The following is a 13213-nucleotide window of genomic DNA, read 5'->3' as shown; positions in this document are numbered from 1 at the left end:
TCTACTCCTTATTCTAAGACCTCCTGGAAGGATCTGGTCCCACTTGTTTATGATGCTAGTATAAAACAGGGGGCAGAACAGTTGGATGGGGTCAGAATGCACTGGGTTTCTCCTGGTTACAACCAATATTGCTGTGTGCTTTCACTTTTCTTTTCTTCTTTCTAACGTTTATTTATTTATTTTGAGAGAGAGAGAAAGAGAGCACATGTGCACACAAGAAAGGGTGAGAGGCAGAGAGGGAGGGAGAAAGAGAATCCCAAGTAGGTTCAGTATCACACAGCCTGACTGGGGGTTCGATCTCAGGACCATGAGATCACGACCTGAGATGAAATCAAGAGTCGGCTGCTTCACTGACTGAGCCACCCAGGCGCCCCTGCTTTAACTTTTCTAAACTTCTTCTTGCAAAGTAGAAACAACGAAAAGAACAGGTTCATAGGTTGTTGGGAAGTTTTAGTGAGATCATGTATTTAGGGACCACCTCATTTCTTATTGCTGATTAGAAAGGCTTTGCTATGGTTAAAGGTACTTCTGACTTCTATGATCACTTGAAAGAATAATTTTGGAGAATTACGGCCTTCCAGAGCCCTCCAAAGTGGGCAGGGGTCTTCTTCACTTCATGACATGGCCAGTCTTGTCTGGGAGGCTTGAGACCCTCAAATCTTTGATCATCCTGCTCTATTGCACTGTATTGAGATCACACTTTTAGTTCAAATAATAAGGCAGTCCTTCTTCTATCCAAATGTAACAACTATTTTCTCCTACACAGTGAGACAAAATTTTACTCCCCTAGTTATCTGAGTGCAGATGGTAGAGAATTGAGTGAGAACACTGTACATGTGAAGGGGGGGGAGGAGGGTGGTCTGTGTGGAAATCCTTGCTTGGCACACATTCTTTGTGTCTTTTTTATAGACCTGTGCTGTTCTGAGTCAGCACCGATTACCACAGGCATAATTATAGCACTCTGTGGGCAAGCGTTACTATGGCTAACGATCCACTTTGCAGAGCGATGATCTGAGAAGCATCCTCAGCTGTTGCACCAGGATTACAGCATTTGTGTAACTACAAATGAAGCCAGTGCTGGAAAAGGCAACACTTCTTCAGTCAAAAAGAGCTGTCAAAGAGGGCAGCCTGCAATTAGATCAAACATGCTGTCACCAGGGGGCTGGCGGGCCCGGTTCACACGCTCTAGGGTTGGTGATGACCTTTAACAGATGGAGGTTCTCAATATAAAAACCCTTGGGTGGAGAGCAGAAATATGCACCAAGCTTTGCAGCCAGCTGCTTCATCTTTCCTTCTCTGCTTGGCTCGGCATCTCCCGGGCTTACAGAGGTCATTGTGAAGACCTCTCAAGGACTAGACCAGCTAGTCCCATCGCTGATCTTGTGCTTCAGTATCCCTGGGGGCAACTCAACCCAAACCGCTCACTTTTGTCAGTCCCTTGACCATTGTTGATACTTAACTTTTCACTTTCTTTGGAGAGAAGAAAAGAAAAAACTCCCACCACCTCCCACCACCACGACCACCACCACCAAAGTGAGACTGCATCCATCAACTGTTCCCGAGAAACATCACCTCCAAATGTTTTGCCTTAAAGGACACGTGGAGTCATCTTCCAAACGCAGACGATGGCTCCTCATCTCTGAAGATCAGGTGCCCACCCAGGAGAGACCTGTCTGCTTACATGACCGGGCTGTGTGATGCATCCCATGGCCCTGGCCCTCCCCATTCCCGACCTGTGCGCAGGCAGCCAAAGAGCTTGCTCCTGTGCGAGCCCGACCTTCTATTAAAGGTATGCTCTGACACACAGAAATGTTAAGTGACTCCCTACTGGCCTCGACTTTGATCTCCAGCAGATTTACAAACCTCTCCAAGATCATATTTGTAACACTCAGGAAATGCAAAAGTTTTAACCAGGTGCTTCCTAACATGGGCACCCTGTTCCAGCCACACTGGCCTGGAGCCTTCCCTGCACTTGTCTATGCCGCCTTCACCCCCATGCCCCTTTTCATGCACCAGAACACTCTTTATCTTCAAGCACAGCACAGAGCCCACCTCTTCCTGGGGGCAGTCCTAGAGGATCCAGTGGAAGTGGTCGCTTCTCCTCAGGAAGTGAGAAAAGTTGCCTATCGGAGAAAGAGCATTAGGCTGAAAGTCAGAAGGACTGGGCCCACACCCCAGCTTTGCTAGGAACTCACTCCATTTTCCAGAATCACTGTACCCAAGTACCACACTGGGGTGTGCACAAATAGTGGAAAGGTGCCGTCTGACAGTCCTGGAGGCTACAAGTCTGAAATCACGGGATCAGAAAGGTTGGTTCCTTCTGAGGCTGTGAGGGCAAATCTGTTCCAGGCCATTCCTTCAGCTTCTGGGAGTTTGCTACCCAATAACTGGTGTCTCTTGATTAGTAGAAGCATCACCCCAATTCTTGCCTTTGTCATCACACAGCATTTCCCCTGTGTGAATATGTCTATGTCCATGTCCAAATTTTTCCTTTTCATAAGCACACCCACCATGTTGGATGAGGGGCCGGCCCTACTCCAGTCTGACCTCACCTTAACTAATTCCAGCTACCATGACCCTACTTCCAAGTGAGGTCACATTCTGAGGTACTGACGGCTAGGGCTTCAACATATGAATTTGGGGAAGACACAATTCAACCCGTAACGGGGACCTTGGGCAAATCCTTCTCAGTATCCTCACCTGTGCAATGGAGCTAGGACAGAAATCACTGCTCACAGGAGTTTTGGGGAGGATCAGTGCATGCGACTACCCAGCCCTGTGGATGCACATGTTTGATTTCATCTGTAATCATGTCTACTTTCTGCTGTCTTATCATGCTTCTTACATCCGTATGTGAGTGGAAGTGGAGAGGACAGGATAGAGGAAGGCAGAAAAGACACAAACATAATTGACGGCTCCTCCCTGGGGACCTGGGGACACCAAAATGGCTTCCTTCAATCAGCCACCTATAGAAGTGAGGAGACAAGCTAAGAAAGAACTCAGAGTCTAGTAGAGGAAGCCAGCGTCCGAGGACGCAGCACAGAGATAAAGTACTTGCTCGGCAAGTAGGAAGAGCAAACACCGCCCCCTGATGAGGAGAGATCAGCTTTGGTAAATTCTTGCCCAGAACTTTGCAATTAAAAAAAAAAAATGACAGAAGCTATTTTAATTTTGGCACACATGTATAATTTTATCACATTTGTTTCTGTTCCAAATTACATACGGTTTAGGGAGGGAAGACTCTCTTACAACCTTTCAGAGCTTAGTGTCTCCAAAGGCCTTACAGGAGCTCTCGGAGAGCTTGGCACGAAAATACGCAATCACATTAGAAGAACACATGATCCTGAAGAAGAAGAAAGGAAAGAGCAGTTTCTAAATAAACAAATAAACAAATAAATAAATATGGAGGCACAGGGAGCTCTGATGAACTCATGCCTAAAAAGGATCTTCTAAAAGGCAGTAGGAAATACATTTGGTGAGGACACAAAAGCATGTAAAAACAAACTAAAGCCCCAAATAAGATGAGGCTGGAAAACCCCATTTTAGATCTTTTTTTGAGTTCTTATAAAGGGAAGAGATGGAGTTCAGATCAAAGAAGAGGGAGCTAAGGGGCAACAAGTGGATGAAATTGCCAGCAATGGGCCAAAGGTGGAAACCTCGCATCTCCTACCACACACTTTACCCTTTTAGCCAAGGAGAAGGGTCTGCAGAGCCAACCAACCAGGGTAACTATAACGAGAGGAAAATGAAGCCTAAGAAGGGGGAGATGACAAGAATCCCAGATGCCGCTACTGGGTGGTTCCCAACTTGTGCTTTCTCTCCCTCACCATGCCCCATCTCTTCCTTCCCTTCCCATTCTACCTCTCAGAAGAATATTCTGGACTCCTTTCTGCCCTTCCTCACCTCCCATGGGCTCCTCAGCTCACTGTAAGCGGTCTTCTACTCTTCTGTAAGAGACAACCTAAAGGTCAACAATACTTACCAATCTGTTACACTCAACAGGTACACTCTAACCTTCCTCCCACGGGGCCCTCTGCGGCATCCGATGCGCTGTCACTACCTGTTGCTGAAACTATTTCTTTGACCTTTAAGATACCAAGCTCTTCTTGGTTCTCTTATCTCTCAATATTCCTCACTTGCCTCTTAAGTCTTGGTGTTGGTAGGGTCCATTCTTTGCCCTTTGGCTTTCCTGGTTATCTCACCCACTGTCACGGACATGTGGTTGGTCTCCCATATCCATTACATTTTAGAGTATTAGTCAAAATGGCATGTCAGTCCCCTTGACAGGGACCAAACTTAGTTACTTAGTTCCACTAAGAACAAGTATTTTATGAAAAGAAAGAAAAGAAAACAAAGTTCTTGGCAAAAAAACAAACAAGAAACTCACTTTTAGGGACCTATCCTAAGGGGAGAAAACACAACAGATGTCGATGGGAAAAGATATTTACTAGCAGGACTATTTATAACAGGGAAAATCTCCCCAAAACTTAGATGTTAGCCATGTGAGACCCAGGTCAGACTTCTGAATCTATACAAATTAAGACAGTAAATCCATGTTGCTTAAACCACTTAGTTTATGGTAATTTATGAGGAAAGAAATAGAAAACTAATACAACTTCTTTTTCTTAAGGCTTCCATGTTATTGAGATTTTGTCTCAGCTGCAGTTAAGGTGTTTCCCTTTGTGGGAAGGTTTGTTTGATAAATGTGTTCTTAGCAGACGGGAGTCTCCGGCTTGAAGGAAGCCAGCTTCTCAAAGAGCAAAGGAAGATGTCGTTCAAGAAAGAGGACGTCCAGTTGGATGATACCAAGTCCTGGCATGTAATTTCTGTCCCCGAATCTTTCCTCAAGCTCTGTGCCCTCTCCTCCCCCTTGCTCTCTGGCTGAAGTGGATCCCAAGAGTGAGTTCAAACAACCTCTACACTGCACCCAAACCCTGCCAGTTTCGGGAGCGCTGGTTTAGAGTACCACCAGTATCAATTCACCACCTGTGTGCTGGGAGCCAGGATTGGGGAGGGGGTGATGTCTGCTCTTCAAACCTTCTTCATCTCACTGGGGATGCTGAGTCACTTAAAAGAGACCTTCACTAAACCAGAGCCCTTTCAGACTCCCTTGGCTGATCCCCTGAATCAGGCTCCCCCTTTGTGCCACCATCTCACCCCTCTGAACCCCAGGACCCCGCTGAGTGGGTGGCCAGGACAGCTGCAGAGCCGTCACCTGCTGTATACCCACCAGACCGCCCATACCACACTGAACAAGGTCCCCCCAGTGAACCCCACAGGCGATGCTTGCTTATGCTCCGCAGAAACTAGAGCGTCTTTCCTGGTAAGAATGAGAACAGATTCCCCCGGGTGATGTGACAGCCCAGATTTCCTGCTTGAACAACTGCCCTCAGTAAGCAGCTTCTAGACAGAAAACTCTGGGTTCGAAGCAGCAAATGTTCACAGATAGAGGATCCCGGTGTCTTCTCTGATCATGGGGCAGTTTCTGTGTCGGTACAGGGAAGCCTGGGTCAGGGACCACACAGGTACTGGGGTGTCTCCCGAGGCCCTCCACTTCTGGATGCTTCTGTGCCAAATGTGAAAAGTGGGCCTTGTTTGGTCTTGTTTCACTCAGCTGGGTGAGGCTGCCCCCCCCACCCAACGTGTGCGGGCATTAATGTAGGAGGGGAGACTGGTTCTCCCCTCAGTTCTTCCTCACCTGGGGCGACACAGGGCTTACTGTGGTGAGTTAGCTGGGAGAACGAGCAAATGGGGGGGGGGCTCTCCAGGCCCACAATCACTTCCCACCGAACCTCACTGAAAGACACTCGCTCACCTGGGATCTTCTACATTTCCCCTCTGAGAAATGACCTTTGCTGTAGGGTTAACAGGCCAAATTCAAGGGCGCCCTTTCCCCGAGGGCGTGGGAAGGGACAGACTCCATCTGTCCTCCCCACTGGCACACAGGGCGCCCACATTCGCTGCTGCCGCCCCTCCCTGACAGCCACCAACTGGCTTCCTTGCCGTGGGCCCAAACACTACACATGACTTTCAGCTGTGCACCATTTAGTTCACAAACTGCACAGGACACCTGTAATGTCAGCCACAGTGGGGTTCCTCACTGGTTCATTAGAAGTTTCCAGGGGCGCCTGGGTGGCTCAGTCGGTTGAGCGTCTGACTTCGGCTCAGGTCATGATCTCACGGTTCATGAGTGTGAGCCCTGTGTCGGGCTCTGTGCTGACACAGTGAAGCCTGGGGCCTGCTTCGGATTCTGTGTCTCCTTGTCTCTCTGCCCGTCTCCTGCTTGCTCTGTGTCTCTCACTCTCAAAAATAAATAAGCATTTTTAAAAATTTTTTTTAAAAAAGGAGTTTCCAGTAACCTTCTGATCTAATGGGAGAGGCCTAACTACAAATTTTATGCATACATTTCAGATACATAGTGTGGGTGTTTATTCTCTGTTTAGACAAATGTGGGCCCCAAAGTAGCCATTGGAAAACTGATAGGAAAGTGTGGACAGCTGAGCTCCTTCCCTGGCTGAAGGCGGAGCAGGGAGCAGAGAAGACAGGCTCTTGGGTGTGAAGGCCACACTTGGCTTCCTTCACGATGCACTTCCACACTCGCATCTTAAACAACGGGCATCAGGTGTTGAATACAGAATCGTCACATACTGGGTGATCAATAGCGAGAATCACCTTCCTCCAGCCAGTACCCTGAAGTCAGACCGTGGTTAATTCTGTGGTGAATTCTGAGTGTGGCCACAGGACTTGTGTCAGACACGGCCTCGCAAGCAAAGGAGAGCAGATTACAACGTGCGCTGGTAAAGTCCACATGAACCTCACGAGGGAATCTTCCTTCTGTGCTCTAGATGAAGAAACGGAGGCTCGAGTCTCCTAACTTTCACCATTACCCAGGAGGAAAGAGATGGAGCCGAGACTCAAACCCAGACCTTCTGACTCAAGCGTTCTCCCAGGCTCCACTGGCCAAAACTCTCCCCAGACATTACTAAGGATTCTGCAGTGGGGCAGAATGCACCATGCGAGATGAAGAAAACCACAAACACATCTGAAGCACGAGCTATGTGCCAGACAATTGATTGGTGCAGTCTAGGATTTGGGCCCCTGCTCCCCTGGGAGGTATTGTCACACTGTGCAAGGGAGGAGATGGAGGAACACAGAGGTTGGATAATAACTGGTTCAATTCAGAAGCAGCACAGCTGGATTTGGAGGCAGGTCTGTCTGCTTTCCATGCTCACGGGAGCCTGAAATAGCAATTTTTAAAAGACCTGTACATATATGGAAACCAACTTGACAATATACTATTTGTAAAAAAATTAAAAAAAATAAAATAAATAAAAATTTTAAAAATTTTAAAAAATAAAAGACCTATACAGGCATCTTTGGGTATTCTAGAATTGTTCCTTTTTTATTTTTTAAGTAGGCTTCATGCCCAGTGCAACATGGGGCTTGAACCCATGGCCTTGAGATCAAGACCTGAGCTGAGATCAAGAGTCGGATGCCTAACCAACTGAGCCACCCACAGGTCCCCTACAATTGTTCAGTAAATCACCATTCTTACTTTATATCTTTCCTAGTTCACAGAAAGGCTGAAGTCTGAATGGATTTTTTAAGCATTGGTTTCTATTTTTCACCCGAGGACTATTAAGTGCAGGATTCATAATTTCACTGTACGTTTTCTCCAGTGCCATTTCAGAAATGCATTAAAAGTTGCATACATTTTCACACAGAATGCCTGCCGAGCTCCCTCTGGTGTTGGCTAAGATTACACTAGACTTTAAAGGAGCTGCTCACGTGTGACCACATTTCAAGATAATGGGGAATATTTTCTTCCTCGAGAGGCAGTTTCAAAAACGCCACTGGCTCTTATTGACAACATTGTAAAATTGTTTTATTCAGATCTCACAAATATTCTATGAAGGGTCTAATATAATTTAAGTTTTATAGTGTTAGAAAACTTAATCTGAAAACCAAATCTGAATTTGTTGTTTCAATTAGTGTTTTAAAGGACCCAAAGTGATATTTCACAAGATAGGACTGACTGGCAAAACAAACATAGATCTACACTGTCTATCTGTAAATATGGATGAATGAAAATGTCCAGTCTCACCCTGATAAAAACAAATGCAAATTAAAATAATAATGTGGCCGTGCTTTACCTTACCAATGAAGCAAATCTTTATTTAAATAACACCAAATTCTGTGAATGCAAAATAAAACAGCTTTGCTGATGCCTTTTTCATGCAACCATCTGGAAGAATAATTGAACAACGTGCAGAGAAAGCCATAAACATGTTGCATGCTCTTTTTTTTTATTTTAATTTTTTTTATTTTTGAGAGAGAGAGAGACAGCGTGAGCAGGAGAGGGACAGAAAGAGAGGGAGACACAGAAAGAGAGGGAGACACAGAATCCGAAGAGGCTCCAGGCTCTGAGCTAACCATCAGCACATAGCCAGACGCAGGGCTCGAACCCACAAAGCATGAGATCGTGACCTGAGCTGAAGCCAGACGCTTAACCGACTAAGCCACCCAGGTGCCCCTCCTACATGCTCTTTGACCCAGTTATCCTCTATCTAGGAATGTTTAAGCAAATACTTTAGAAGGAGGAAAAAGCTCTTTGCGTGTGAATGTTCGTTCCAGCACTAATTGTAAAAATAAAACGTTGGGAACAGCGTTCCTTGGTAGTCAACAATGGAAGAACGGTGTATTTCAGTAAATTGTGGTAAATTGTGGTAAATTATCCACTCCAGTACAGGAGTTCGTAAGGTGGGCTTTCGAGTCAGAACATCTGGGTTGAAATGTTAGCTCTGATGCTAGCTCTGTGGTCTTAAACAGGTTTAATCTCTTCCTCTGTGCCATGGGTATAATCATAGTACTTACCTATAGGATTACTGGGCAAATTAAACAATATCAAGTACATAAAGCATTTAGAACATTGTGTGCATAGTAAGTGCTCAATAAAGGTCTTCTGATGGACTTATGTACCTAGTGAAAATAATTAGAAAAGAAATCTAATAATACAATGTTTTAAAAAATCATATTGAAATAAAAAGTATTCTATATTCATAAAGGCCAGTGGAAAACATACAGAAAAACAAATAAATTTGTCAAAATGTTCAAGTCATGGGTGCCTTCCTCCCTCGATGTTCTATATTGCTATTATCTTGTCATTAAAATACTGAATAGTAAATAGACGAAATCCAGAACAAAAATGTATTTATAAATGCACTCAACCAGCCATTGATTGGTATCTTTTGTGTTTCAGGCACTGTGACAAGCTAAACAATTAAGACATGAAAAAATTGTAGTTGAGTAAAAGAGACAGGCATAAAAATTAATAACTTCTACTGGAATATACTAAATGCTATAATTGGGATTCATTCAGGGTTCAACAAGGTCACCAAAGAGGAACATCCAAGTGGCCCTACGATGGGGGACGATCAAAGAAAGCTTCACAAATGATATAATGTGTGAGAATAATCTTGAAAGATTTATAGAAGCTAATTAAATGAAGAAGGGAAGGAAGAATCTTTCAGAGAGGGAACATAACTTAGAAAGACAAAAAGTGAATTAAAGCAAAATGGGTCCAAGGAGTCGAAGTAGATTGATAAATAGGTGCAACATGGAGGATAAATAAGTGCAATGCGGTAGGAAAAGAGTCCGGTGAAGTCCAGGCAGGGGCTACCTCTTCCTGCTAAGCTGTGCAATCTGGGCTCTGCCCGGAAAGCTAGGGGGAGCAGTTGACAGATGTTGTTGGAGGAGGTCACGGAGAGGATGTGATTGCTGGTTGGCCCTCAAACTGGCCCAGGCAACTGGAAGCTCCTTACTCAGACTCCTGTCCTTGGAATGCACGTCCCACCCACTGGTCCTGTACTGGGAGTCCCTTCAAGGGCACAGCCTGAGGGAGAACCCTGTTAGCCTCTACCAAACTCTTAAGATTCTGGTGGGAGAGTGTAGAGATCTACTCGTCCTTCTGCTGCTCAAGACAAGCCNGTGAAGTCCAGGCAGGGGCTACCTCTTCCTGCTAAGCTGTGCAATCTGGGCTCTGCCCGGAAAGCTAGGGGGAGCAGTTGACAGATGTTGTTGGAGGAGGTCACGGAGAGGATGTGATTGCTGGTTGGCCCTCAAACTGGCCCAGGCAACTGGAAGCTCCTTACTCAGACTCCTGTCCTTGGAATGCACGTCCCACCCACTGGTCCTGTACTGGGAGTCCCTTCAAGGGCACAGCCTGAGGGAGAACCCTGTTAGCCTCTACCAAACTCTTAAGATTCTGGTGGGAGGGTGTAGAGACCTACTCGTCCTTCTGCTGCTCAAGACAAGCCTTGAATGCAAGTTCCTGTGCTTATTAAATCTGTCCCCCATCAACCTGGAGGGGGCTGCCTCAGTCTCTCCTTGCCCTCTGTGGACAGGGTTAGTTTTTCATTTCACTCAGAGAACTCCCAAGGTTGTGAGCAGACAACTGGGGAGCCAACCGGGAGACCAAAGAAATGGGTCTTGGGGAAGAGGCATCTGAGAGGGAAGCCCAAGGTTGGCCATGCCGGGAGGGGTGACCCTATGGGTCAGATGCCCGTGGGCTGCCACATCAACAGGGGGACCCTCTGAACACAACAGCCAGTCCAATGCATTTGTTGGAGTAACAGTACACAGAGAAAGGCCGCAAAGGAGGGAAACCAGTGGCTTTGCCACAGTGGGAGGGCCCCTCCTGGGGGCAGTTTGATGGCCGCCAATACCTAACGATAGGACGTAGCTTGACTTAGAAAGTTGGAAGAAGAGCTGAGGTTAGAGAGAGACACGCAGTTGTCTGCTGCCCTGCCGCCTGTGGGGATTGAAGGCAAGGGGGAGAGGGGGATGGGAAGCCCGAGACCTTAGCGTGCTGGGGTGTAAAACTAGGAAGGCGGGGGCATGTACAAGCCTGGCTATGATGTGAAGAGGTGGACCTGGGGAGGTGAGGAGAATGAAGGGGAGGGTGCGTGGTGACTGATGGTGAAACCAAAGACGCACTGTCCTGTCTGACTCCAACACCAAGGGGAACAAAAACAGCCAGCGGGACGGCCCCCAGCTCAGGAAACAGTCATGGTGAGAGAATATACGCCCACGGAGCTTTTTATTTTTTCTTAAGTAGGCTCCATGCCCACCACGGGGCTTGAACTCATGACCCTGACTGAGATCAAGAGTTGCTTGCTCTACTCACTGTGTGAGCCAGGCACCTCCTCCCCCACTTTTTTCCCACAGAGCTTATCAACATGGCCACCAAGTTCCAGCAGGAGGCCAGGGCAAGTGTCCCAGTGTGGCTGGTGTGGCTGGCGTGGCTGGTGTGGCTAAAAGGCTTCGAGGGCGATGGGTATTTCCCTGACCGGACAGAAGGCAGAGAAGATAAACATCACCACACATCCTGCTCTCTGGCAGCACCTGCATGGAGCTCAGGGGGCCAAAGTACACAGTCCCATACACACTAGATTATTCTAGCCTGCAGGGAGGTTTGGCTCAATGAGGGACATCTCCCTGGGCTATGGGACCCTGAGACTCTATAGAGGAGGTATAGCAACTTCTCCAGGAGCTGGAAATGAGACAGGCCATCTATGCTCCTGTCTTTGAAGAGTCTGATCTGGCCACATTTCCTCCAAGAATGACAGTCAAGATTCTCCGCTCTGTCCCTGGCACATGGCACAGGACACTGACATCTCTGCCAAGCTCAGTCAGGGGACAAGACATTGATGATGTTGGGCAATGCATTGCTGACCTGGGGAAAATGGACAGATCCTGGGAATAGGTACGGGCTGTGGGAAAGACCTGAGATGGAGATGGAGATTGAGAAGTCAAAGCCTATTCCAATTAGCTATAAAGGATCTGGTAAAAATAATCAGGAAGCAAATGTGGCTTGACTCCATTACTGTTAGACTTCACCTGAAAAGACAAACTGGTAACCCAATACTGTGCTGGTCAGCCTTCCAGAAGCCTTAAAACCTGAACAATAGTTCAAACCTGCCCTGTCTGCCCCTACCACCCCTAGCACCCAGTGCTCCAACAGAGGCCTTAGGGACACAGTCCTGTTCAGGGTGAGTGCTTTCCGTGCCCTGGGTTTAGGATGCAGGCCGAATCGTCTCCAGGTGGGGGCCTTAGGAGCAATCAGAGCTCCCATGTTGAGCTCACCATTCACTGGTCCCCAGAAATAAACCAAGGGTGACGCCTCTGGTAGGTACTGGAGCTGAATGTACCCCAATATTCTGAAGCTGTCGGAAGTTTCCCGGCCCATTGGTGCCATTGATGGTTATGGAGGACAGACAGTTATGTTCAGGAGGGTCCTTTTGACACTGAAAATTGACCATACTTTCTCACAAGAATACCAGATTTTTATTTCTCCAACATCAGAGAACAGATTGGGGAAAAACAACCTACAAGGCCTAACTAAAAACCTCTGTGAATTCTCCCTCTGGGTTCATCAAACCAGCTCTGAACTGAAACGACAACCAGGAACCCCTGAGCTGCTATCTTCATGAAGAGTGTTAACTGTCAAACAAAATCAGTTGTCTGGCGGGGTGAAGGGGGGAGGTTAAGGGAATAGGAGACACTACCTGAGAACCACACCAAGTGGCTATTGTACACCCTGCCCATAGCGCTTTCAACAGCCCAGTATAGCCAGTAAAAAAGCCAAATGGCTCATGGTGGATGATGGTGACTACCGAGAATTGAACAAGGTGGTGGCCCCCGATCATGCGGCTGTGCCAGACATGGCCGCCATCTTCGGAAGCTTGGCCATGCTCCTAGTAGTGTCCCATGCTGAGCTGGACTGAGCGAATGTCTTTTTCAGGATGTCCCTGGGCACTGAGTCACCACCTGAAGTCCCCCTTCATGTGGGAGGGGCAACACGGACCTTTCAAGTACTTCCCCAAAGCTTCCCGCACGGCCCCACCACATGTCAGGGGACGGGAGCCCAAGCCACCTCCCTGTTTTCCTTCCCCACATCCATACAACAGGCCCATTGCATGGATGACATATGTGACTGCAAAATTTTAAAAACACAAGTTTCAAATAATAAAATAAAGAAAATAAAATAGAATAAAAAATTTGCTCTCTCTGTATCCAAAAAGAAAAAGAATTCAAAGAACATAAACGAAAACAGAAGCAAAGAAAATGAACAAATGAACAAACGAAAAGAAACCCCAATGAAGCTAGATTCCGTTTCCTCTACACTGACTTTGCAAGCACTCTATGATGTGTA

The sequence above is a fragment of the Crocuta crocuta genome, unplaced genomic scaffold (genome assembly GCF_008692635.1).
Source record: "Crocuta crocuta isolate KB4526 unplaced genomic scaffold, BGI_CrCroc_1.0 scaffold811, whole genome shotgun sequence".
Taxonomy (NCBI): domain Eukaryota; kingdom Metazoa; phylum Chordata; class Mammalia; order Carnivora; family Hyaenidae; genus Crocuta; species Crocuta crocuta.
The sequence above is the reverse complement of the archived record's forward strand: the minus strand, read 5'-3'. Positions refer to the sequence as shown.